General features: G+C 40.7%; 1 long non-coding RNA gene across 2 annotated transcripts in view; it reads left to right on the top strand.

The window, feature by feature from the left end:
* The window catches only part of LOC109916454, a 387,714-nt gene extending 380,676 nt beyond the window's left edge, over window positions 1-7,038 (top strand). For both annotated transcript variants that reach the window (XR_007262650.1, XR_007262649.1), the window contains 3 exons: window positions 5,149-5,191; window positions 6,161-6,275; window positions 6,357-7,038. This is a non-coding gene — a long non-coding RNA (uncharacterized LOC109916454). The remainder of the gene's footprint in view (window positions 1-5,148; window positions 5,192-6,160; window positions 6,276-6,356) is intronic.
* The last annotated feature ends 18,583 nt before the right edge of the window (window positions 7,039-25,621 follow it).

Genomic DNA, 25,621 nt, shown 5'->3' with positions numbered 1-25,621 from the left:
TCCCCGCCTCTTTGACCTGTCTGTCTCCTCTCCACCTATCTTCTCCTTTATCCATCTTCTATACGCCTCCCCCTCTCTCCCATTTATTTCAGAACCCCCTTCCCCTTCCCCTTCCCCATTTCTGAAGAAGGGTCTCGGCCTGAAACGTCAGCTTTCCTGCTCCTCTGATGCTGCTTGGCCTGCTGTGTTCATCCAGCTCTACACCTTGTTATCTCAGATTCTCCAGCATCTCCTCTCATGCTTGATCCTTTAATGAGAGGAAGCAGCTGTGCACCACTTTAGACTCTGCAAGTCATGAACAATTTTTACACAGTGGCGCTTGAACCTCAACATTCAGGATGTGGGCCATAGGAAAGGAAAGCTTGCTTCCCACTTTGTGAACTGGGACAGGAGATCTTGGTGGATGGGGTGGTGAAGAGGAGTGCCATAGGCGAACACACTAGAGACACAGCAGCCTGGACTCAGATTACATACTGGGTCAATGGTGTGTCATGTGTGAAGCAGGAAGATAATTGATCTTCTGAGCTCTGCGAGGGTAAGTGCTATAATCTTCTCTTTGCAACCTCATACTATGGGCCAGCACTCTCTCTGCTGCTGCACACACTTCCCATTAAGCATTATGGACTATAGCTGTCAGTAATGCATGCATTATATCCACTTCATCCTCCCTGCCCTTATGTTATTAATCTTCTCACTGGGAACACCTTGTCACCTTTTCTGCTCCTGCATCATCACTAACTGCTCATCCATCCGCTTCCATCATATTCAGTCCCTCCGTTTATCTCATTACATAAAAATATGGCCAACCCCCCAGACTGACGTCTCCAGAGCACCCTGACTTACTTACTAGTAATCTCTGGACTGGTTGCACTGTGACCTGCAGGACTCAGTGTGGGTCAATCCCTGAACTGCGAAGACTCTGTCAGGACAAGTGCCTGATTGACTGTGGCTAACCTACTGTACTGGAAATGGACGAGCCTCTAGACTGACTATGACAGTACTAACAGTGGCCTTCTTTACCCAGCTAAGATACGCTCCTCTTTGACTTTCAAACATGGCCATTTTCTTGAAGCATATGCAATAGGTTTACTGCAGAAAATGCTGGCACATTCTGTCGGTGTGATGTTGGTGTAACACACTGGCACACAGCAACATGTGTACTCCGTTGACTTTCAATGCTCCCCATTATGACAAGCTGCCTGCCTTTACTCTGTGCTAAGAAGGCAATGCAGGCCACAGAGGGTGGAAGTCTGTAACTGAGCAATAAAGACCCTGTGTGCTAAGACAGAAATGCAAATCACACAGAAGGTGGCAGCCATAAGTCAGTGCTGAGGTCAGATAAGAAAACAAAAGTAGACAGAGACTGGCAACCTCTAAAGTGCAAAGTGCAGATTGAGCTTAAGAAAAAAAGCTAAGAGTCATAAGGTGCATCCTGTGCACATACGCATATGTCCCTGTGCACAAAGTGAACTGGCAAATGCATCCAAGTCATAGATGTCCCTGAACTCCAGATAAAAATGTTGAAGGGTTGAAGTGGTGTGAAAGTTGGTTTGAGAGCAGGCATGATTTTGTGAGGTTTGTGGTTTGCCAATGCTGACCTACGTGAATGAAGTGTTGAGGAGGATGATGACCATTGAATTTACACAGGAATATTGTTATGAAGAAGCAGTTGCGTAATGGCTGGGAGGAGCATTTGGTGAGTTACAACTACTGGCATTTACATGTCGGGAATTTGTGCTATTTGCTTGCTCATTGGAGGAGAGGAGAATTAGAATTGGTATATAAATAAGGTAAGTTGAGGCTTTAATGAGATCCAAATGGAGTGCAAATGTAAATAAGGTAGTCACCACTCCACGGTGAGATTCTCAAATTGCTATTTGAGGTTTGAGGGGCAAATTGGAAATTTTTTCTCTACGTTGAGAATCACATCTTTTCATTCTGTCTGTATTTTCCCACAATTCTTGCCATTGCTTATGCCACTCCATGGAGAGGAAAATTACCATAAAAATATATCTTTTGCCTTCATTAATCCTTTGTGACAAGGCCTATATAATACAGAATACCTCTAAACCATGTACAAACCTCTTTCTCTCTCCGCATTTGTTAAGGAAACCCAGTCATAACTTATTTCTATTTCCTGTATCAGTGAAGATTATTTTATACTTTTGCTTAAAAAAATTGGTAAAACATTCTTCAATCTGCTTTGTGCTGTTCATTAGCTGATACCTTGTTTGATTTTGGTGGCAAATTTGCTGATATTATTAGTGCCTTCAAAGGTGAGATCAATATTATGTTTTTGATTCATCAAATTAGTCAAATAAAATAGAAACATGAAGGGCAATTTTGATAAGTCATTGCTCCGATCAAGATGGCCAGAAGATTAATGTTTGTATCCTGTGAAATAATTGTAATTTTGGATCATACATAACTGTGATAGGAACTAATTTATGTAATAAGTGGTTTTATGTGCTAGAAGTTAATTATGCTTCTGCAAATGAAAACAGATAAACTAAGAGCTAACCTCTAATATAGACTACCGATTAACAAAAAATATCCAGCCCACTAAGTAATAGAGTTAAAAATGAGCCATTGATCTCAGTGTGAGATTTTTGAGGAATAATTTGGTAGCTAGAAAGGAAACAAATACTTACATCAGGTTTTCAAATATAGATATGTAGTGAATGTTAATGGGTAGATTCAAAGTTTCACAATCAAATAGTCATCCTTCTCCTCCACTTATATAATTTCAGAGTGTTTGATCATCTTATACCCCTTGTTATCCATCAAACCAAGAAACCGTGTCTATGTTCTAACATTTGTCGTCATTGTACAGAGTTCTTATTTATTGCTAATGACAAAAATACTCCTTAGCCTATACTGAATTTTGAAGGTTTGTTTTGTAGTTTTATAAATGACATAAAGAGATAACTGGGATATCACTTAATGGACTGAATCTTTTGGGGTAGTGATGGCTCTGAGGCAGGCTGGAAAGCTGGAGGAAACTCAACCTCATGTTACAATCAGGTAATTAACCGCCTAGTGTTGATACACCTGTCCCATTTCCAAGAGCCACTAACCAGTTGGAGGGGTTGGTCACTGCTGGTATTGCATCTAACCTGAAACAGCATGGACCCTATCCTTGAAAACCAAAGTAAGTGAAGTCACTATGGCCAGACAATCGAGATAGGACCCATGAGGGGAGACTGAGGCAGAGGCTAGTTGGTGAGATCAGTGGGGTGTTTCTCTGGGGGCAGCTAATCAAAGAGGGCCTAAACAGGAGGGCCTCCCAACTGACCCCGCTGTAGGTCTGCTCCACAGCTAGTCAAATGCTAGCAACAGCACGAAGAGGCCCTTAATTTGCCACGTAATGCCTGGGCTTGAAGACTGTCCTCAAGCTCTTGTGTCAACGTATGGTATTGGGAAAGTGGTAGAGAGCACACCCTCCACCTTTTCTTCAAAATCCCCCATGCTCCCATCTCTAAAACCACTCTGAGGATCACAGTAAATTCCACCCAGTATTTCTCAATATTTCTGAAAGCGCATCAGCAAAAATTCCAACATGTTAAGTGTAATGTTCTTTCAATGTGAGATTGACAATAGAATGTTCCAGGTTTCAAGGAAGATAAACATAACTTGCATTTATCTCATATCTTTTCAATGCTCAGAAATCCTAAAGTTCTTCATAGTCAGCAAGTTATTTGAAATAAGCAATTATTCTATATTTGGTGGTTTTGGCTGCGAGAAAATTATTGTTTCTGTCATTGAGAGAACTGTGTGTCCTTCTTTGAATTGTAGCTTGGAACTTTTTATTGCCACTTGAAACACTGTGAACTGAATTTTCAAAACATTGTCAGGAGCTTGATGCCAGCATAATTTCTGGGCCAGACCCCAGTTCACAACTGCATCACTCATGTGATACTATTTTGGAATATAATTGGACCAAAGATGACTTAATGACAATTAGTATTACCAGGAGCTGTCTGAGAGCATAATTGATTTGACCTGATTTGATTTGTTATTGTCGTATTTATAGGATACTGTCAAAAGTATTATTTTGTATGCTAACCAGACAAATCATTCCTTACATACGTACAAGAACATAATTGGCTGGATAAGCTCAGCAGATCTGGCTGCATCCGTGAAGAGAAATCAGAGTTAATGTTTTGGGGCCGGTGACCCTTCCTCAGAATTGGTGGTAGCTAGGAAAATGTAGGTTTATATGCAGAAGATAGGGTGTGGGAGGGGTTCAGGAGTAAACCATAGGTGGAAATGGAGCCCAGAGAGATAGGAGAATAGTTGGACAGACAAAGGAGTGGATAGTGATCTGGCTTGGAGGGTGAATAGCTGTTAATGGAGACAATTAGTGGCTAACAATTGGTAGTGTGTAATAGCAGACTATAACAAGGCCTGGTATGTGGGGTAGGGGGATAGGGCATGGGAGAGTTTATTGAATTTATTATTGAACTTGATATTGAATCCAGAGGGCTGCAGGCTCCCCAAGCGGAACATGAGGTGTTGTTCTTCCAGCTTGCACTGAAACATTGCAGCAAGCCTGAGGCAGAGATGTTGGCCAGGGAACAGGGTGGAATGTTAAAGTGGCAGGCAACTCGAAGCTCAGGGTCTTTTTTGCAGGTAGAACGTAGATGTTCTACGAAGTGGTCACCCAGTCTATGCTTTGATTCCCCAAAGTAGGGGAGACCACATTGTGAGCAGCGAATACAGTAGATTAGATTGAGAGAAGTGCAGGTAAAGTTCTGAGCTGGATCAAACCCAGGCCCCTGGCACTGTGAGGCAGCAGTGCTAATCACTAAGCCACTATGCTGCTCCATGAGCTGGTGGGATCCACTGTCACTGTTTGGGAATATGATTTTTAAAATATGCAAGCACCCTTTTGCAACCTTGAAAAAAACCTGATTTGATGTTGTATTGAAAATAAGTCATCTCCAGTAATGCAACCTTTCCTCAGTACTACTTTGAAGTGCCAACCTGAATGAAATAAGTGTTGTTAATGTGCTTAACCTGATGATGCACTCAAGTTTGATAACAAATTGTGTTAGACTGTTGTCAGAAATTTCTGTCACTTTATATAAATTGTTAATTGTTGAAAACGCTTCATGAAAGATATGTTATCTACTCTCTTTGTTTCAGGATCTGCAGAAGTGTTCACAAGCCAGCTGGTCACAGATCAAAGGTAGGCCTGAGCCTAAGATAGTGATTTGATTGATAATTGTCTGTCAGAAGGTAATATAGTTACTGGTTGGCCAAGACGCACTCTGACTGCTTGAGGAGTATGACTTCCTCAGATATAAATTGATAAATCATATCTGGAAGTGAGTAGTTGATCCTTGCAGTGAAGAACTGCAAAGCAATTTTTAAAAAAAAATTTGGCCTGTTATAACGCCCTCTAAGGAATGTCTGAAAGAATTTACATTATGTGCATTACTATTAAAAAGTATATCTTTATAGAAAAAGTAACTTGTGTCTTTGTTTTTATATCAAGGAGTGTAGCTGTTCTATTTTTATATTCATTCATGGGGTTTCATAGCCAGGCCAGCATTTATTGCCCATCATAATTTGCCCAGAGGGTAGTTAAGAGTCAACCACATTTCTGTGGGCCTGGAGTCACATATAAGCCAGACCAAGTAAGGATGTTGGATTCCCTTCCCTAAAAGACATTCATGAACCAGATTTTTTCAGTATTTGACAATGTTGCATGGTCATCATTAGACTCTTATTTCCAGATTATTATTGAATTGATTTTCCAACATCTGCCATGGCGAGATTTGAATTCAGATCCCCAGAACCTGAGTCTCAGGATTAATAATCTAGCGATAGTACCATTAGGCCATCATCTACCTTATCTATGTTGTTTTAACATCTGTGCTTTATATATTTGAAGAAAAAATTCACACGATGATGGATGATATATTCCAGCAACTGGTGTAAAAGTTAGAAGTTTTCTGCTGAAATTAGTAGGAGAAAGTGCATAGTAGGTCACAGTGGGTGTGAGGCCTATTTATAGAGTCACTGGCACTGCTGGAGCTCTCATAATATTGAGTGTAATAAAACAGTCTTAATTCAGTCTTAAACTTGCGGTTATCATCTAAAGTTTCTATTTATTCTTTCAATTAAGAATGTTTTCTTTCTCATTCTCATACAGAAGATTGACGGAACTTTGTTCAAATACATTAACAACGTCGAAAGTAGCGTACTTCAAGAGAAAATATGCAGAAGAAGAAGATTTGCATAAAGTTTACAATGGGTACTTTCCAAAAGTAAGCATTTTTTGACATTAAAAAAAAATTGGACACTTTTGCACTGTTACTTTAAACACCTGAGTGTTCTTTCTTTTTAAGAACCTGATCTTTCCAGAAGATCGAACATGTATTCTAAGGCTTTCACTAGAAAAACTAAGGATTCTTGAAGACCCTGAAATCTATCTTCGAAGGGCTGTTTTAATAAACAATTTATTGAGGAAAATCCACATTGAAACAGAGAAAGAAATGTATGACTATGCTGAACAGTTTAATAAGGCTTCAAAGCATCTCTACTCTGATGCACAGAAGAGAGTGAAGTATATGATCAAGGATTGTAATGAATGTTCCGAATCTTTGTATTATGAAGAGATTGGTTCATACTCCATTGTGCCTTTTTCTTCAAATAATGTCATCTATGGACTTGGTTATCCAAATGGCTATTTGGGAAAAAGTACTTTCTAAAATGGAATTCCAAACAGGATGATGATTTGTTAGATTTATACCTCTGTCACTCTGTGTTTGGCAGAGATCAAGCTTTGTAAACCAACTTATTCACTGAAAAGTAATGGTGAATTTGTGCACAAGACCTAATGGATATGCTCTGGTTGGAAAATTGGTGACTTTATAAATCAGTAAAATGAGAGCACTTATGTTAATCTTTGGTTTTGATCTGATCTGTTTGGAACATTGTGTATTTAATGTTGTGTGTGTTTTTTGTTGCTGAGTATGGACTGTGTAGAGATTATTTTAATAGAACCAGTATGGTGATTTATTGATGTTACTCTATTTTTATTTTGTCATCTCATTTCTTCATTATTTCCAATATTTCACCCCGTCTTTTGGTTGGGTAAGAGAATGAAATGGAAGTTTCACTGCCATTTTTAGTGCTGCTTTTGGAGCTTTTTCTCGTTGCTGATGATGCAGTACCCAGTCACATGATTAGAAACCAACGCATTTTACCCAAGTAGAGGTAAGTATGCTTAGGTAACCATTGAGGCTTCCATTTTGAACAATAATCTCCGAAGGAGATTTAGATGCTCCATTTCTGGGGCTTTTTGTGTCATCATAAAAATAGCACTATGGTAGTGTTGTTCGATTAATACTTTACATAGCCAATCTTTTCACTAACGGAGATTGCTTGGAAACTGAACCTGTGTAGAAATTGTGACATGCATTATAATATTAATTAATCAGTATACAACAGATTATTTTGTTGAGTTAAAACCTCCAAATACAGAATTATTTTTAAAAAATCAGAAATAACTTTTTGAACGGTCAGACTTCAAAAGTGAAATAAAATCCAAAGGCAGAGTAGTGTGAAATGAAATAAATAATCTGTTGTAGGTATGTTACAGATTGGAGCAGCTGGATTTGATTCCAAAGTTGTTTTTGAATGGAGTACAATCACCATTTATTGAGTCATTGATTAAACTGCTTACTGATTTGTCATCTTTAGCTATCCAATAACAACTTCAGTTGACTTTTGTACCTTTATCATCTTTTTAGTTTGATCCCTTATGGACTTTTTATCAACCAATGTATTTGATATATTGTACCTTTAAAGATAATAAGAACTTAAACTTGTGCCATGGGACCAGCTTGAGTCCTGTACTATATCTGCTGCAACTTAGACAGAACCAAGCTGCTGACCTATCTGATATGGTATGGAAACAATAATGGTTGAACTATATTTGTGTGTCACAGGAAGTTAATGCCAGAGACCTAATAGAATTTAAAAGAAAACTATAATTAAATTTGTTAAAATGTGCCTTTTGTGCAAAATAGAAACTTAAATAGTGGATTGAGTTGCAGTATGTATCGGGGTGCAGTTGGCAGTTTTATAACTGTAGTGGGTATAGCTATGGCTGAGTTGAGTAATATATTCAAACTGGTATATCATTAAGTATCTTAGGGACAACTTAATTAAATTTGCTGAATGGCATTGTTATTACTAAAAAACTCCATTTGCCTTTAAGCTTAATGTTTGTCTGAGTATGTTTCAGTAGCAAGTGACTCGACTTGTGTTTGACATGATATTGCCAATTTCACTTGCAACTTTCCCAAGATGTTGCAGTAAAATTTCTATGACTCATCACATCTCCGAACATCTCCAAATGTTTTCTCTGTAGTACATTTCTGGAAAAGACTGCAAGCTAATTAGAGACCAATTCTATGAACATTTTATATCTGCCCATCCTATCAGTTACTTCATTTTCTGATACAATTGTTTAATGCTCTGGTTAGCTGGGCACTAAAGTTAATTAATTCCACTGCACTGGTCCTTGGCACAAACCAGAACTAAATGTGTCACAGCTAAGACCTCCAAGGCCATGTGTTTGCATTCAATACTGTTAATAATGGTTTGGGAATGAACAACTTTGCAGTTGACACTCATGAGCGGAGGATTGATCAAGCAGAAATTGTACCATAGAGTTCTGCATTAATTTACAGCTTTTGAATTTTTATTTTGTACCTGGACAGTCTTATACAAACTCTATTGTGAATCTCCCAATTTTCCTTCCTCCTAACAACTATAATTATGCTCATAGTCCTCTGCTATTTATCAAGTTTGATATTACTCGTGTGGGTCACAATAGGCAGAATCACATCTCAATCCAATCCATGTCTTCACCCATGATGTAATTTTTAGCAGAGATCATTAGATTGCAGTCAGGACCAGGAATCCCAGTTGATTTTCTTTCTGTCTCCCAGGGATGAAGGTACCAAGACCAGTTGTGGTGCTTGAACTGAAGTCTGGGACAAGCTGTTTCTTAACAGCCTATACTTAATGTGATCATTTAGTTGATGTCATTTGATAGATTCAAAAAGACTTAATTTGCATTGCTTGTGTAAAACAGCATGATACTATAGGATGCAAGGTTTTCTAAGTCCTCACCCTCTTTGACGCAACCAATTATTTCCCATTAGTAAAGTGAAAAAGTTCCATTTACCTTGTGCTTTTCTGGACCTCAGGGAGTCCCAAAGTGCTTTATAGCCAATTAAGTTTAATGATGGTTGTAAATTACAATTAAAACTACTTTAGATTTTTAAAAATCTAGTCACTTGTAATTAGATTCCATGCAATGACATATGCTCAAGTTAAAATTAATTACATATAAATAATTTGGGACATTGGAAACATGGCAGGAGAAATTAAACTCATGGCCATCCTCTGCATCTGATAATCAGAATCTGAAAGTCAGGAGGTGGAAGTCAAGAGAGTGCAGGAACATCTTATACCATGTACAGACTGAACTGTAAATAGGTAATCGCATATTTGCCTGAAACATGGCATGCAGTTTCATAATGTAAATTGAGGACCTATGCAGGTTGTAGGATCATGATGAAAATAATCATGAACAAATAGGTAGATCACACAAGCTGTTCCTACTTGCACAATGTCTTGGACAGCCTAACCAATTGATTGGCAGGCTGCATTAGGATACCCATTTGCTGCCTCAGTCTGCTGCTTCTGCTCAAAGAGGGCTTACACCCTTTGGTTCTGTCCTGAGGCAAGCATGAAACAAAATGCTCAGTTTGGATGCAATTTGAATTTCTACCTGCAAGCTTTTAAGTAACTTTCAAGGTTGGACTTAAAAGGTACAAAATTTACATTTTGACGATTGTAGCAACATTTTGAATCAATTTGCTGCAACCATTTTCTTTTATCATCATCAATCTTTGTATTTCCTCAAATATATTTTATACCCCAGAAATCATTAGTATTTGCTACATGCTGTGTTCATTTTAAATGCCTGTTGTCTTCTCAGAAGATTAATGGTCTGGTCAGAACTAAATATACAGTTGGATCACCACTGCAATTACATTGAGAATCTATTCATGTTTTATTTTTGTTTCATCATTGTTTAAGTCTCAGGTCTGACATGTAAATAGACATGTCTGAAGTCAAAAAGTTTCTTTTTAGTCTCCAGGAATTTTCATTCAAATTAAAATAGAAAATCTGCAGGCACTTGTCTGGGACCCTTCAAATCTATGGCTTAGATTCAGGTCTGAAGTTTCTCAAAGCATGGTTACTTTCACAGTAGTTTAACAATGCTATCTTAAGATAAGACTTAAATGTATTCTCAATTCTGCCTTCCCACTTGGTAAGTTATTAATATAGGTTTATGCAAAGTTTATGCAATTTTTTTAATGTCAAAAATCAAAATTTTAAATGGTGATTTACAAGACTGCCTCCCCTGTAAGCTGCCTTTGGACTTTCTGGACTGTACAGCTATACAAGGTTAATAGAACCGATACAGACTCATTTGTACTACTAAATTTAATATAAACCTATTACCAGCATCATATGATGGACCAAAGGAGTTATTACTTTGCTGAAAACTCTATAACTTGGTCTTTTTCATTGGTAAATATTCCTCCCTGTCACTGTAATCTAACAATGTGGTTCTCATAAAGGTAGTCAAATAGTTCTAGCAATTCTTCATTACACCCCTAGAGATCTAATGAGCCTGCTTGTGTTACAAAAATCAGTTTGACATATCGTTGCAAGTCTCTGAGTTGGCTCCAAACCATTGTTTGGCCAGAAAGACTCAAAAATTCATTAGATGAACGGACCATGTTTTGCTTTGCAAATGCTACTTGCATATTTAGTGATAGGATAGTTAGCTCAGTAAAGCTTTAAAAAAATTGGAGATCTTCAAGTTTTCTCCATGTCAGTTGTGGTAATTTTTGTTAATGTGAAGCAATAGTGTGATACAGTCTCCTCAAATCCCATTTCTGTTAAATCAGGTTGGGAACCAATCACTGTGTAAACTTGGGAGTTCAGATAGAAAATTCTCTGAAGTGGATAAAGTTATAAAAGAGCAAAGAGATAATAAACCTTCAAGCTAATGATTAGACCATTTTTGTAGAAATTATGCATTTTAAGTACTCCAATAAAATAAAACTCCAATAAAGAGTGCACAGAGTATATCCACTGAGATAACCCCAGATATGGGACACTATGACTATTAGGACAGGTTCTGATGTAGCAGAGAAATTGAATAGGTTTAAGTGTTTTGTTTTGTAAATTATGAAAGATTTTGGGGAATAAATGAATAAGATATTATTTTCTTCAGTTGATGGATCAATGATGTGGAGTTCATCATCTTCAGATTGTTATAATGCATCATGATAAAGTTTTCATTTGCGTAGTCATCAAATCATGGATTGTTTTGCCATAAATATAGTTGAGAGATAGCATTGTATCTAACAAAAGAAATGGTAACTATTTAAGCAAAGGAAGGTAATGAAAATAGGAAGGAGCTAAGCAGTAGCATTAATTTTAAATTAATCCAGCTGGCTTAAACTCGGTGACTGTCTCTTCTTCTGTGCTGTAGGCTTCAAAAGTTCAAATTGTGTACTATTTTTGGAGTAAATTCTGAAACACATCTGGACCAGTAGTCTTCATTATTGCTTCAGGTTGGTAGACTTGTTAGTACAATCTGGCTTCACTTGCCAATCTGTGATTTGGAATCTGCCTTCCTTTGGATAATTTTGACAGGGCCCAAGTACTAATATGGTCGTCATTTTAAATGTTGAACTGGTTGTGTTTCTGCACTCTGGATATAATTGACGCAAGTTGGTGTAATGTTCACCTTTCACTGCTCTAGTTTGGAGTCATATAAAGAGAAACGGATAAATATAGATAAGGAAGTCACCCAGAAAAATCTAATGGCTATCTCAATTTGTTCTTGATGTGTATAGGATTTTTGCCACTACCATCGTACCATGATATCCTGTTCCATGTGTTGCTTACTCTTTTTGTGAAGAACATTCTTACATTAGCCCTAAGTTTACACTTTGCTGTGTTAAACCCTATACCCCCTTATCTTTTATCTTGTTAAAATTGAATTAGTGCACTGGGTCTGCCTTTTATATATTTCTTTCTCATGCCATGGCAATCAGACAATGGCATTGATAGTTGATTGTAGACAATCCAAATCTCCCAGCTGTAGAGAGGAAACTGAAGTGTCAATTGTGAAGATATATAATGGGAGATGGAATGAGAAGGAATAAAATAAAACAAAATCAGCCATTTTTTAAGAAGTGTTTTCTATCATGTAATAATTTGGATTTTTAGGCCTTTAAGATTTCACTGAATTCAGGTAATTTTAACTTTTGTTTGAAAGTGACCACTTGATGTCAGCTTAAATATTTTAAAGATCCAAAGTAAAACATTACAATTAATGCAGTTTCTTCAGAATAGTTTTAAAATTGTAAATCAAGTGTGCAGGAGCATTTCAATTCATGAACATGATGTGATGTATTGGGGTCCTCCATAACATGCTACTCCTTCTTGTGTTGCCTCTTCATTGAAGTTTGCATATTCTTAGCATTACTTATATGTATGAAACCAATGTGTGCACTACCACATTAAGTGCTGAATAATATTGTTTCACGATGAAAAAAATTCTGTAAGCTTTTATTATGACCAGCGTGCTTTCTGTAAACTGATGTGTACAGCCCGTGTTGCATATGTTCTTCAGGTAACGTAATGTTCAGTACTTTGCTAAAGTAAATGTGCCTTAATGTAATGAATGTGATCTGAATTTTTTTTAAGTAAAATGTGCACAGTGGCATAACTATGTGATGAGAACATATATAGACCATGTTTTGTTAGTTTCTCTATGTTAGTTGTTATTTTCACATATTGTGAAGTGTTATGAAGATAACTATTCCTAGAGTAATTGTAGTATTTAATGTTCTATATAATGTGTTCTTTAATGAAAACTTATCACATCAAAAAAATAAAATATATTTTTGTTCAGTGTTAGAGTCCACTGTGGAATGGAATAATATCTTTCCATCTGTATTAAACTTGGTTAATAGCTGAGGTGCAAATATATTGTAAGACATATGAGTGTCCTTGATGTGCTTGCTGTTCTGTACAATTACAGGATACTGTCTGAAAGGAAAATTTAGAGTTGAGGCAACTTTAAAAGAGGTATTTATCTCAGCTTCCCTTGCCATCTTCCTTTCATATGAAGATGCCGATTATTGCTGAATTGTTTTCTCTTTCCATTTGGTTGATAAGAATAATGATCTACAGCAAAACTTGTGTTCAGAATTGGAGGTGAGGTGCAAGCTGCATCTGGGCTCTCATTTGTGTCAGGCTGTCAGGTCTCAATGATGGGGTGAGTTGTTTTGGGGTTTATGGTTTGAAAGGACAAAGAGGGGATGTGGAGGGAGTTAGTTTCACTTTTCGGGTGCTTCTGACAGGCATGCTTCACGCATCAAAGAGGTACACCCTGAGCCCAGTACCTGGCAGCCTGGTGACTATATGTTGTCTCTTCTTGCTGTAGGTAACATCCCTGTGGTGGCAGTAGGAGGCCTGACTATACAGGGCCTTAATTGGCCCACAAGCAGCTCAATGTCTCCTTTACTGCTGTGCTGTGGGCAGGCAGTGGCATGGTGCTCCTGGCTTGATGCCCAATTGTTTGCTCCATTGTCTGCTAATGATAAAGGGGGAAGGTCTCAGGAGATGTTGTTAAAGATTCCAGAGCAAGTAATAGAACAGACAGTAGAGAAAGGGCAAGGAATCTAACTTTAGGCATACCAGATAAGGGGACAACTATGAGAAGGGGGGGTGGGCAGTCAACACAGAACTGATGCTGTTGTACTTAAATGCACACAATATACGAAACAAGGTAAATGAGCTTGTAGCGCAGATTGAAATTGATGGGTATGATGTGGGTATCACAGAGATATGGCTGCAAGGGGATCAGGACTGGGAACTAAATAGGTTACACATCCTATTGAAAGGACAGACGGGCAGAGGAAGTGGGCTGACTTGTTAGTAAGCAATGAAATTAAATCGATAGCAAGAAGCGATATAGGATCAAGAAGTATAAAATCTGTGGAGGAACTGCAAAGGAGAAAAGACCCTGATGGGAGTTAAGTATAGGCCCCTTAGCAATCGTCATAAAATAAATCAGGAGATCGTGTCTTTCTTGCATGTCATTTCTATTACAGTAATCATGGGGGACTTCAGTGTGCAGGTGCATTGGAAAAATCAAGTTGGTAAAAAAATCCCAAGAAAAGACATTAGTGGAATGTCTACAAGATGGTCTTTTTTGGAGCAACTTGGAGTTGGTGATGTGTAACAAGGAGACTTGAGAAGGGAACTTAAGGTGAAGGAACCCGTGGGGCAGTGACTATAATATGATAGAATTTGCCCTGCAGTTTGAGAGGGAGAAGCTTGAATCTGATGTAACAGTAGTATAATTGAATAAAGGTAACCATAAAGACACAAGGGAGGAGTTGGCCAGAGTTGATTGGAGGGGGAGTTTAGCAGGGAAGACGGTGGAGCAGCAATAGCTGGAGTTTCTGGAATAATTCAGGAGGCACAGCAGAAATTCATCCCCAAGGAAGAAGAATCATACTAAGGGGAGGACAAGGCAAACATGGCTGACAAGGGAAGTTGGGGACAGCACAAAGGCAAAAAGAGAAAGAGTACAATATGGTGAAGATTAGTGGGAAGCCAGAGGATTTGGAAGCCTTTTAAAAACCAGCGAAGACAAATTTTTAAAACAAAACAATAAAGGGAGAAAAAATGAAATATGAGGGAACGTTAACTAGTAATACAAAGGAATATTACAGGAGTTTATTTAGATATAAAAGGTAAGAAAGGCAAGGGTGGACATTGGTGAGTGTATCGGCTGTCACTGAAGAGAAGGTGCTAGGTAAGCTGAAAGATCTGACAGTGGATAAATCACGTGGACTGGATGGATGACACCCCAGGGTTCTGAAGGAGAAGCTGAGGGGATTGTAGGGGCATTATGGTGATCTTGGAATCACGAGTCAGAGAGGGTTCCAGAGGACTGGAAAATGGCTCGTGTAACATACCTATTTAAGAAGGGAGGAAGGTAGAAGACATCAAAGTATAGGTCCAGTTAGCTTGACCCTGATGGTAAGATTTTAGAGTCTATTATTAAAGATGATATTGTGGAATATTTGGAAATACATGACAAAATAGAGTCAGCATAGCTTGATCAAGGGGAGGTCATGCCTGACAATTGTTCGAATTTGAGGAAGTGATGAACAATTTACCCAGTGGCAATCCAGTGGACATCACACAAGACACTGCTAAATTAGATGAGAGCCCATGGTATTAGAGACAAGGTGCTGGCATGGATAGAGAATTGGCTAACTGACAGAAGGCAGAGATTGGGGATAAAGGGGTTTTTTCAAGGTGGCAGCTGGTGACTTGTAGAGTTTTGAAGGGGGCATACTTGCTAAGTTTGCAGATGACACAGATAGGTGGAGGGTCAGGTGTGTTGAGGAAGCAGGGAGGCTGAAAAAGGACTTGGACAGGCTAGGATATTGGTCACAAGTGATATATGGAATACAATGTGGGAAATTGTGAGGTTATGCACTTTGGTAGGGAGAGGCATTGAGTATTTTCTAAATGGTGAAAGACTTCGGAAGTCTGAAACACAAAGGGACTTAAAAGTCTTAGTTTCTCTTAAGGTTAACACGTAAGTTCAGTTGGCAGTTGGAAAGGCAAATGCAATATAAGCATTCATTTCAAGCGGGCAAGAATACAAGAGCAGAGATGTACAGCTTAGGCTGTATAAGGCTCTGGTCAGACCACATTTGGAATATTGTGGGCAGTTTTGGGCCCCATATCTAAGGAGGGGTGTGCTAGCATTGGACAGGGTCCTGAGGAGGTTCACAGAATGATCCCAGGAATGAAGACTCTGGGTCTGAACTTGATGGAGTTTAAAATGATGGGGGAGCAGGGGGAGAGAATCTCATCAAAATTTACAGAATACCGAGATGCCTGGATAGAGTGGCTGTAGAGAAGATGTTTCCACTAGTTGGAGAGACTAGGACCTGAGGGCACAGCCTCAGAGTGAATGGATGACCCTTTAGAACAGAGGTGAGGAGGAATTTCTTCAGCCAGGGGATGTTGAAAATATAGAACCCATTGCTGCAGAAGGTTGTGGAAGCCAAGTCATTGAGTGTCTTTAAGACACGGATAGTTAGGATCTTGATTAGTAAGGGAATCAAGTGTTGCAGGGAGGAGGCAGGAGAATGAGATTGAGAAACATAACAGCCATGATTGAATGGCGGAGCAGATTCGATCGGCTGAATGGCTTAAGGCTGTTCCTATATCTTATTGTCTGCTGTTTCAGACCTGGGAGAGAGTAAAATTCAGCCCCTGGGGTGGAACTTCTAGCCTTTGTGACTCGGGCTAAAGCAGTAGGAACTGTGCTGTGGCTGACGTAGTTTGAGAGGTTAGAGATGTTGGAATTACTCCCCTTCGAGCAGACAAGGATAAGGGGAGATAAATAAACTTGTTCATAATCACAAAGAGGTTTGATGGCATAAATGAGGAGAAACTGCTTCCAGTGACAGTGCAACCAATTTGTTTGTTTGTACTTTCACACATTTTTTCCCCTTCTGGCTATAGTCGGGAAGTTTTGCGAGGGTTAGTAGGCTGCTTATTAACTTGTGCAGTGCAACTCAAAAACATAAAAACATAGAAAATAGGAGCAGGAGGAGGCTATTCGGCCTGTCAAGCCTACTCTGCCATTCTTCACAATCATGGCTGATCATCTGACTCAGTAGCCTAATCCTGCTTTCTCCCCATAACCTTTCGCCCCGAGTGCTATATTTAGTCACCCCTTGAGAACATTCAATGTTTTGGCATCAAGTTCTTCCTATGGTAATGAATTCCACAGGCTCACCATTCTTTGTGTGAAGAAATGTCTTCTAATCTCTGTCCTAAATTGTCTACCATGAATCCTCAGACTGGTGGCCCCTGGTTCTGGACACACCCACATTGGGAACATCCTCCCTGCAACTACCCTGTCCAGTCCTGTTAGAATTTTGTAAGTCTCTACGAGATCCCACCTCATTCTTCTGAACTCCAGTGAAAACAATCCCAACCTAGTCAATTTCTCCTCATATGTCAGACCTGTCATTCTTGGAATTAGCCTGGTAAAACTTCGCTGCACTCCCTTGAGAGCAAAAGCATCCTTCCTCAAAAAAGGAGACCAAAACTGCGCACAATATTCTAGGTGTGGCCTCACCAAGACCCTGTACGACTGCAACAACATATCCCTGCTCCTGTACTCAAAACCTCTCACAATGAAGGCCAACGTATCATTTACCAAAAGCACCTTCTGTGGCTACCAAGTCCTGGAGTGGAACTCAACACAAAGGCAAGAATGCCAGCGACTTAGCCACAAGACCTCCAAAAAGAATCAGTAACAAGACAAGGCAAATTAAGATGATTGTCTCTAGTTCAGATCCAATGTGCAGAAAACAAGGGTAGAATTTTCTGCTATACCAAGGTGTAGAGCTGGATGAACACAGCAGGCCAAGCAGCATCAGAGGAGCAGGAAGGCTGACGTTTCGGGCCTAGACCCTTCTTCAGAAATGGGGGAGGGGAAGGGGGTTCTGAAATAAATAGGGAGAGAGGGGGAGGTGGATAGAAGATGGATAGAGGAGAAGATAGGTGGAGAGGAGACAGACAGGTCAAAGAGGCGGGGATGGAGCCAGTAAAGGTGAGTGTAGGTGGGGAGTTAGGGAGGAGATAGGTCAGTACTGGGAGGATGGACAGGTCAAGGGGGCGGGATGAGGTTAGTAGGTAGGAGATGGGGGTGGGGCTTGAGGTGGGAGGAGGGGATAGGTGGGAGGAAGGGCAGGTTAGGGAGGCGGGGATGAGCTGGGCTGGTTTTGAGATGCGGTAGGGGGAGGGGAGATTTTGAAGCTTGTGAAGTCCACATTGATACCATTGGGCTGCAGGGTTCCCGAGCAGAATATGAGTTGCTGTTCCTGCAACCTTCGGGTGGCATCGTTGTGGCACTGCAGGAGTCCCAGGATGGACATGTCGTCTAAGGAATGGGAGGGGGAGTTGAAATGGTTCGCGACTGGGAGGTGCAGTTGTTTATTGCGAGCCGAGCGTAGGTGTTCTGCAAAGCAGTCCTCAAGCCTCCGCTTGGTTTCCCTGATGTAGAGGAGGCCACAACGGGAACAGCGGATGCACTATACCACATTAGCAGGTGAACATCTGCTTGATGTGGAAAGTCTTCGTGGGGCCTGGGATGGGAGTGAGGAGGGAGATGTAGGGGCAGGTGTAGCACTTCCTACGGTTGTAGGGAAAAGTGCCGGGTGTGGTGGGGCTGGAGGGGAGTGTGGAGCGGACAAGGGAGCCACGGAGAGAGTGGTCCCTCTGGAAAGCAGATAAGGGTGGGGAGGGAAAGATGTCTTTGGTGGTGGGGTTGGATTGCAGATGGCGGAAGTGTCGGAGGATGATGCGTTGGATCCGGAGGTTGGTGGGGTGGTATGTTTTGGTTGTTATTGTGGGGAGGTGGTGTGAGGGATGAGTTGTGGGAAATGCGGGAGACACGGTCGAGGGCGTTCTCGACCACTGAGGTGGGGGGAGGGTGTGGTCCTTGAAAAACGAGGACATCTGAGATGTACGTGAGTGGAATGCCTCATCCTGGGAGCAGATGCGGCGGAGGCGAAGGATTTGGGAATAGAGGATGGCATTTTTGCCGGAAGGTGGGTGGGAGGAGGTGTATTCTAGGTAGTGTGGGCTTGGAAAGACTGGAGCGGGACACTCTCTGCGGCATGGTGTGGGCTGAGAAAGCCCGGAGTGGGATACTCTCTGCGGCAAGGTGTGGGCTTGGAAAGAACAGAGTGGGATACTCCCTGCAGCATGGTGTGGGCTTGGAAAGAACAGAGCAGGACACTCTCTGCGGCATGGTGTGGGCTTGGAAAGAACAGAACGGGATACTCTCTGCAGCATGGTGTGGGCTTGGAAAGGCTGGAGCGGGACACTCTCTGCAGAATGGTGTGGGGTTGGAAAGACTGGAGCGGGACACTCTCTGTGGAATGGTGTGGGGTTGGAAAGACTGGAGCGGGACACTCTCTGCGGAATGGTGTGGGGTTGGAAAGACTGGAGTAGGACTCTGGTGGTGGTATGCTGTAGCAGTGGAGATGGAAAAGTTGGAATCTCCTTAAGTTTTTATAAATTTTATCCTCTGAATGGTGCTTATGTACGAGCGACGGTACACACTTTTCACTTTTTTTATATTGAGTGCATGTGATAATAAAGGATATTCAATGTCTTCTATATTTTCATCCAAATCATTTATATAAATGACAAACAAAAGTGGACCCAGCACTGATCCCTGTGGAACACTGCTGGTCACAGGAGTTCAGTCTGAAAAACAGACCTCCACCATCACTGTCTGTCTCCTGCCATTGAGGCAATTTTGTATCCAGTTGGCAAGCTCTCCCTGAATCCCATGTGATCCAGGGATTTAGTAAAGCCTTTGATGAAGTTTCGCATGGGTAGGCTACTTAGTAAAGTCCACGTTAACAACGTCTACTGCTCTGCCCTCATCGATCTTTTTGGTTACTATTCATCCATTGTTCTCTAATCCTACTTTTTTACCTTTCACTCTAACAGGAACATAATGATTCTGAACACTCATTATCACACTTTTGAAAGCCTCCCATTTAACAGACATTCCTTTACCTGCCAACAGTCTACTCCAATCAATTTTTTAAAGTTTTCGTTGCATACAATTAAAATTTGCCTTACTCCAATTAAAAATTTTAACTTTTATGGAAAATTTTTACTTTTCCATAATATTTTAAAACTAATAGAATTATGATCACTAGACTCAAAGTATTCCCCTAATATCACTTCAGTCACTTGCCCTGTCTTACTACATAAGAGAATATCAAGCTTTGCCCCTTCTCTAGTCCGAACATTTACATATTGATAAAGATAACTTTCTTGAACAATTTAATAAATTCTTCACCATCCAATCTTTTAACACTATGGTAGTCCCAGTCAAAGTTAGGAAAATTAAAATCTCCTACTATTACAACCTTATTATTCTTACATATATCTGAGATCTCTCTACATGTTTGTTCCTCAATTTCCCATCAATCCCATCAAGGTGATCATTCCTTTCCTATTTTCACTGGACAATTTTTCAGAAATATCTTCTCTAGCTACAGCAGTAATGTTTTCCTTAATCAAAACTGCCACTCCCCTCCTGTTTTGCCTCCCTTTCTGTTCTTCCTGTAGCATTTGAAACCTGAAACATTGAGCTGCCAGTCCTGTCCATCCCTCACCCAAGTTTCTGTAATACCTATGATATCCCAATCCCATGCTCCCAAACATGACCTGACTTCATCAACCTTTGCATCGAAAGAAATGTAATTTAATTCTTCAGATTTACTTCATTCTCTGACTTGCTCTTGTTTGTCTTTTATAATTAACTTGTTCTTTTCAAATTCAAAAACATCCTCATCTGTGTTTCAATTTACTCTGCTACTTAGGATCCCTCCACCCCTCCCAGTAATAGTTTATAGTCTCCCTTAATAGAACGAGCAAATCTCCCTGCTAGGATATTGGTACCTTTTCAGTTCAAGTGAAAACAATCCTTTTTGAACAGGTCTTTCCCATGACCATAAAACCTAAATCCCTGAACATTATACACTTCTTTAGCCATTGATTTATCTTCTTTATCCTTTTATTCCTTCCCTCATTTGAGCTTGGCATGGGGTGTAAACCAGAAATTACCACTTTTGAGGTTCTGATTTGTAATCTTCTACCTAACCTCTTCTATTCACTCTGTAAAGCCTTAATCTTTTCCCTAACAACACATTCCTACCAATATGTACAATAGCACCTGGCTTCTCACATTTTCCTTTGACAATTTGTTTCTAATCTATTTTGCCATGGACATTATTGAAACCTCTCAGTAAATATCCATTGATCTTAGGTCTCCTTTTCTGGGGTGTGTCCATTCATTTAGTTCTGCTGTAATATGATAAGGGATGCCTTTTTGATGTCTTCATGTAAGTTTGAAGCTCTGTGTCGTTTTGTCACTAAAACTCAGAGGAAACTATTGTCCAACACTGCCATCAAGTGACTGAGAGGAAAATTCTCTTCAAATCTCTGGGAGCGAAGATGAGTCGAATTGTAATCTGGCTTGCTTGTACTAGAGGACTATGTTTTAAAGTTGAGTGCACACTGACTGGGTGGTTAATTGGCCTGGAAATTGCATTCAGCCCTGTAGCAACAGCAATCACTGCAGGAGGAAGAGTTGGCAAGCTATGGTCTCTGGAATTTCCTTTCTGGCTGTGTGGGCCTGTAAGATCTGGAACCAGCACGCTGATACCAATCACCATGCGCAGATCCTGAGAGTGGCTGCAGAGGTGCTGAGGCTGATGATAGGTCTGCAGCAGCAGAAGACAATCCCTGTATGGATGGAAGAGCAGCAATGGCTGTCAAAGAGTTATCTGGAGACCAGTGGAATATTCTCGACTCACCTTGACCCATAGAAAAGACTATAATTAGGGTTTTTGGGTTATTTTTGAAACAGTCACTTGCAGGTATGCCCTATTACAATTGAGAGGAACTTGAAACATGAAAGAAATAACTCTGTGCAGTATTGTTAGTTAACAGAAGTTAAAGCTTCATTGGAAGACTTTCATACAGAATTGCTTTAGTACAGAATCTTAAAGTGTGAAAAAAACTTTTATTCATTCATGGGGTATGGGCGTCCCAGCATTCTCGGCCCATCGCTAATTTTCCTTCCTGAACTGCTGCAATCTGTTTGCTGTAGGTAGACCCACAATGCTGTTAGTGAGGGTGTTCGAGGTTTCTGACCCAGCAACAGTGAAGGAATAGTGATATATTTCCAAGTCAGGCAGTGGTGGTGTCCCCATGTTACCCTCGTCTTTGTAGATGCTAGTAGTTGTGGGTTTGGAAGGTTCTGCCTAAGGAGCCTTGCTGAATTTCTGCAATGCATCTTGTAGATGCTGTTACAGAGCGTTGGCGCTGGAGGAAATGGATGTTTGTGGATGTGGTGCCAATCAGGTGGATTGCTTTGTCCTGGATGGTGCCAAACTTCTTGAATGTTGCTGGAGCTACACCCACCCAGGTAAGTGGGGAGTGTTCCACAGGTAAAAAAAACAAATTTTATGGGTAACTGGGCAGGATATTCTGCTGAACTTCTGGGATCTTCCTGGCTCCAACTTCCAGGAGCCATATTTAAAGGTTCACAGACAACACTTCACTTGCTGAATCCTGGCACATTACTCAACCTCTGCTTGTCAAGAGGTGTCAAAGGCAGGGCAAAAAGCAGTGCCATGCTTTAGTGATGTCTCCCTAGCGGTTCTCATGAGGGCTGACCAGAAGAAAAGGGAAGTTATTTTCCTGATGGATGACAACAGGAGGCCTTCCTGACAGACAAAGGCAGCCTGGACAAGATAGCTGTGAAGGTCAGAGCCTGTTGATGCCTCAAGAGGACCTGACTCTAGTGACACAAGCAAATAAACGATCCACTCTCTACTCAATGCTTCATGCTCGTATGAGTGTGAGTTGGCATTGTAAGGTTACCACTTCAGCAGACTGTCTCACACCAGGTTGGGGGCCAGGCATCTCCATTAGATGCCTTATGCAACCAATGTCTGTCACTTTATTACAGCTCCCAATGTAGCATTACCGGCACCGTTGTGTAATATGACTGGCACCATAGTGCTACTGCCTTTACACATCAGTCAGGGTTCACACCTAAAACATTAAACAGGCCATAACACTCGGCAGTTCATGCAATATGACCTCACTGACCTTTATTCATAACTAGGGGAACCTATACACCTGACATCTTTCTGTCAAAGGCTCTCATGGGACAAACACACAACCACAAAAAATGGCTTTAGGATAAACACCTCATGGGTATCAGAGGCACACAAGGCATATCACACTAATGTATAACCTTGTTGCATTGTAGCATTGATAAAGGAGAATCAGTTAATGTGGTTTTTGATAAGGTCCCACATAGGAACTGAGTAAATAAAATTGGAGTTTATGCGATTAAGTGAAATGTTCTAGTATGGATTAAAAATTGGTTACTAGACAGAAAACAGAGAGTATGAACAACAGATCATTATCAGGATGGCAGGCTGCTTCTGGTGGTATACCATAAAGATAATTCTAGCTCCACACTTGTTCACAATCTATGTAAATGATTTGGATATAGGGACTTATTTCCAAATTTGCTGATGATACCAAAGTGGGTTAGAATGGAAGTTATGAAGAGGAACCAGGGAGATGTCAAGAAGACTCGGACAGGTTAAGTGATTAGGTTAGACCAAGGTTTCGCAATGTGGGTTTGGGACTCCAATTGGTGTCACAAGCTGAAATATCATGAGCCTGAGGCAGCAGTGGTGGCCATGGCACTCTGTCTGAGTTATAACAACTGTTCCCCCTCTATAACCCACTTTGCTGTCACAGCTGACCTATTGCCCACTCTTACAGACCTCACAGAGGGGTCACTAATTTTTCACACCTCCAAATAGTGTCACAATGGGGAAATGTTTGGGAGGCATGAGCTAGAAAGTGGCAGGCGGAATAAATTTGAATAAGTGTGAATGTATTCAATTTGGTTGAAAAAGCATAAAGGCAGAATATTTCTTAAATTGGCAAAGACTGGTATGTGCGAGTGCACAAAGGGACCTGGGTGACCTCTTCATGAGCCACTTAAAGGTAGCATGTACATGATCAAACAATTGGGAAAACAAATAGTGGATTGGTCTTCTTCACGAGGGGATTTGAGTAGATGATTAAAAGTGTCATGCTGTACTTGTAAAGAGCCTTAATGACACCTCACCTGAAGAATTGTGTACAATTTTTGTCTCCTTATTAAAGGAAAGCTATACTTGTCATGGCCAAGAAGCGCAATGGAGGTTTACCGGATTAATCCCTGGGATGATGGGATTGTTTTATGAGGAGAGATTGAAGAAACTGGGCCTGTTTTCCCTTGAGTTTTGAAAATAAGAAGAGACCTCATTGAAGCTTAGAAAATTCTTAGAGGATGTAATACGGTGGATTATAGATAAGATGTTTACCCTATTGGTGAGAGTAAAACTAGGGGATGTAATTTCAGGATAAGGGTAAACTGGTTAATACTACGATGAGCAGGAATTTCTTCAGTCAGAGGGTGGTGAATCTTTGGGATTCTCCAACCCCAAAGGGCTGTAGGAACTCAATCATTGAGCACATTCAAGGTAGAAATTGATAGATTTCTGGAGAATAAATGCATGAAGGGACATGGAGATAGAGCAGGAAAGCGGCAACCAGCCAGTTTAATGGTGGAGCAGCCTTGATGGGCTGAATGCCCCACTTCTGCTGGCTTCTTCACAATCCTCATCATCATTGGCTCCCTCAACCTCCATCAGATTTCCTTCTTCCTCATTTGAGGAGTATGGAGGCTGCTCCATCTTCTGCTGTTTGAATGTCTCAGTCTGTAATTGAGCTTCTGGAAAGTTCATGCAGATAATATTGCAGTGCTTCTTCTGACAGGCTAGGCAACGGAAATGCATCTTTATATGACCAATGGCCCTAGTGGATTTATGGACAGTGTGGTAGTGTTGTTTGGCGTCGGTCTGAGCACTGGATTCATGAGCCTTGCCTTCTGTGTTGACCACTTTGTGTCCCATGAGCCACTCCTGGAAATGATCGGGGAGGCGGGGTGAGGTGGGAGATGCAAACATTTCAGGAACCTCAGAATTGTGCGGAATGTAAGTGTTATGATAGCTCCCTGTATAGTGGGTATATACCTACCAGAATTATTACCTGTGGCCACAAATGAGGGACATTGAGGGAGTGAATTCCCCTCTTGTTCAGGAATCCGGCTGGATGATGGCATGAAGCTTTCAGTGCCACATGAGTGCAGTCAGTGGCCCTTTGTACCTGAAGGAACCCAGTGATGCCTGCCAATCCCATAGCACAGGCTCCTTGGCTCTTTGGGTCCATGGTGAATCAGTAAAACTGTATTGCTTTCCAGTAAAGAGCATCAGTATCTTCCTGCATGCATTTGTGGGCTGCTAATTAGGAAAATCCACACTTGTCCCCAGTTGGGGTTTGAAAGGAGCTGGTGCAAAGAAATTCAATGCAGGTATGATCCTCAGTACCAACTGTGTAGCACTCCATCCTAAGTTGCGTGACTGTAGATCTGCCAGCAGGAGTTGGCAGACTGTTTCCCAGTCATGTGAGAATATCTCTGGCACTGCCTATCACACATTTGTGGGTGTCTGCAACATGTTTGTTTGATGCCGTCTTTCTCTGTACATTGCTCGATGGTGCTGCAGACCCCATTTTTTATCTTCAGGGGCTGCTTGTTCATCCAGAACTGCTGTCCCCTGAGCCTCATCTCTCTGTTTCTGTTGGTACTGGGCATTCCTTGTCCTCTTCTTAACCTTAGCAATGCTAGTACAGCTGCTGAGTTAAGTTAGTCAAACATTTGGAGCATTGAAATCAGAATATGTAAGAGGCAGAATTATTGTTGGAATTATTGATGAATCTTTTTAAGATTTCT

Source organism: Rhincodon typus, chromosome 8 (assembly GCF_021869965.1).
Source record: "Rhincodon typus isolate 14 chromosome 8, sRhiTyp1.1, whole genome shotgun sequence".
NCBI lineage: Eukaryota > Metazoa > Chordata > Chondrichthyes > Orectolobiformes > Rhincodontidae > Rhincodon > Rhincodon typus.
The sequence above is the reverse complement of the archived record's forward strand: the minus strand, read 5'-3'. Positions and strand labels throughout refer to the sequence as shown.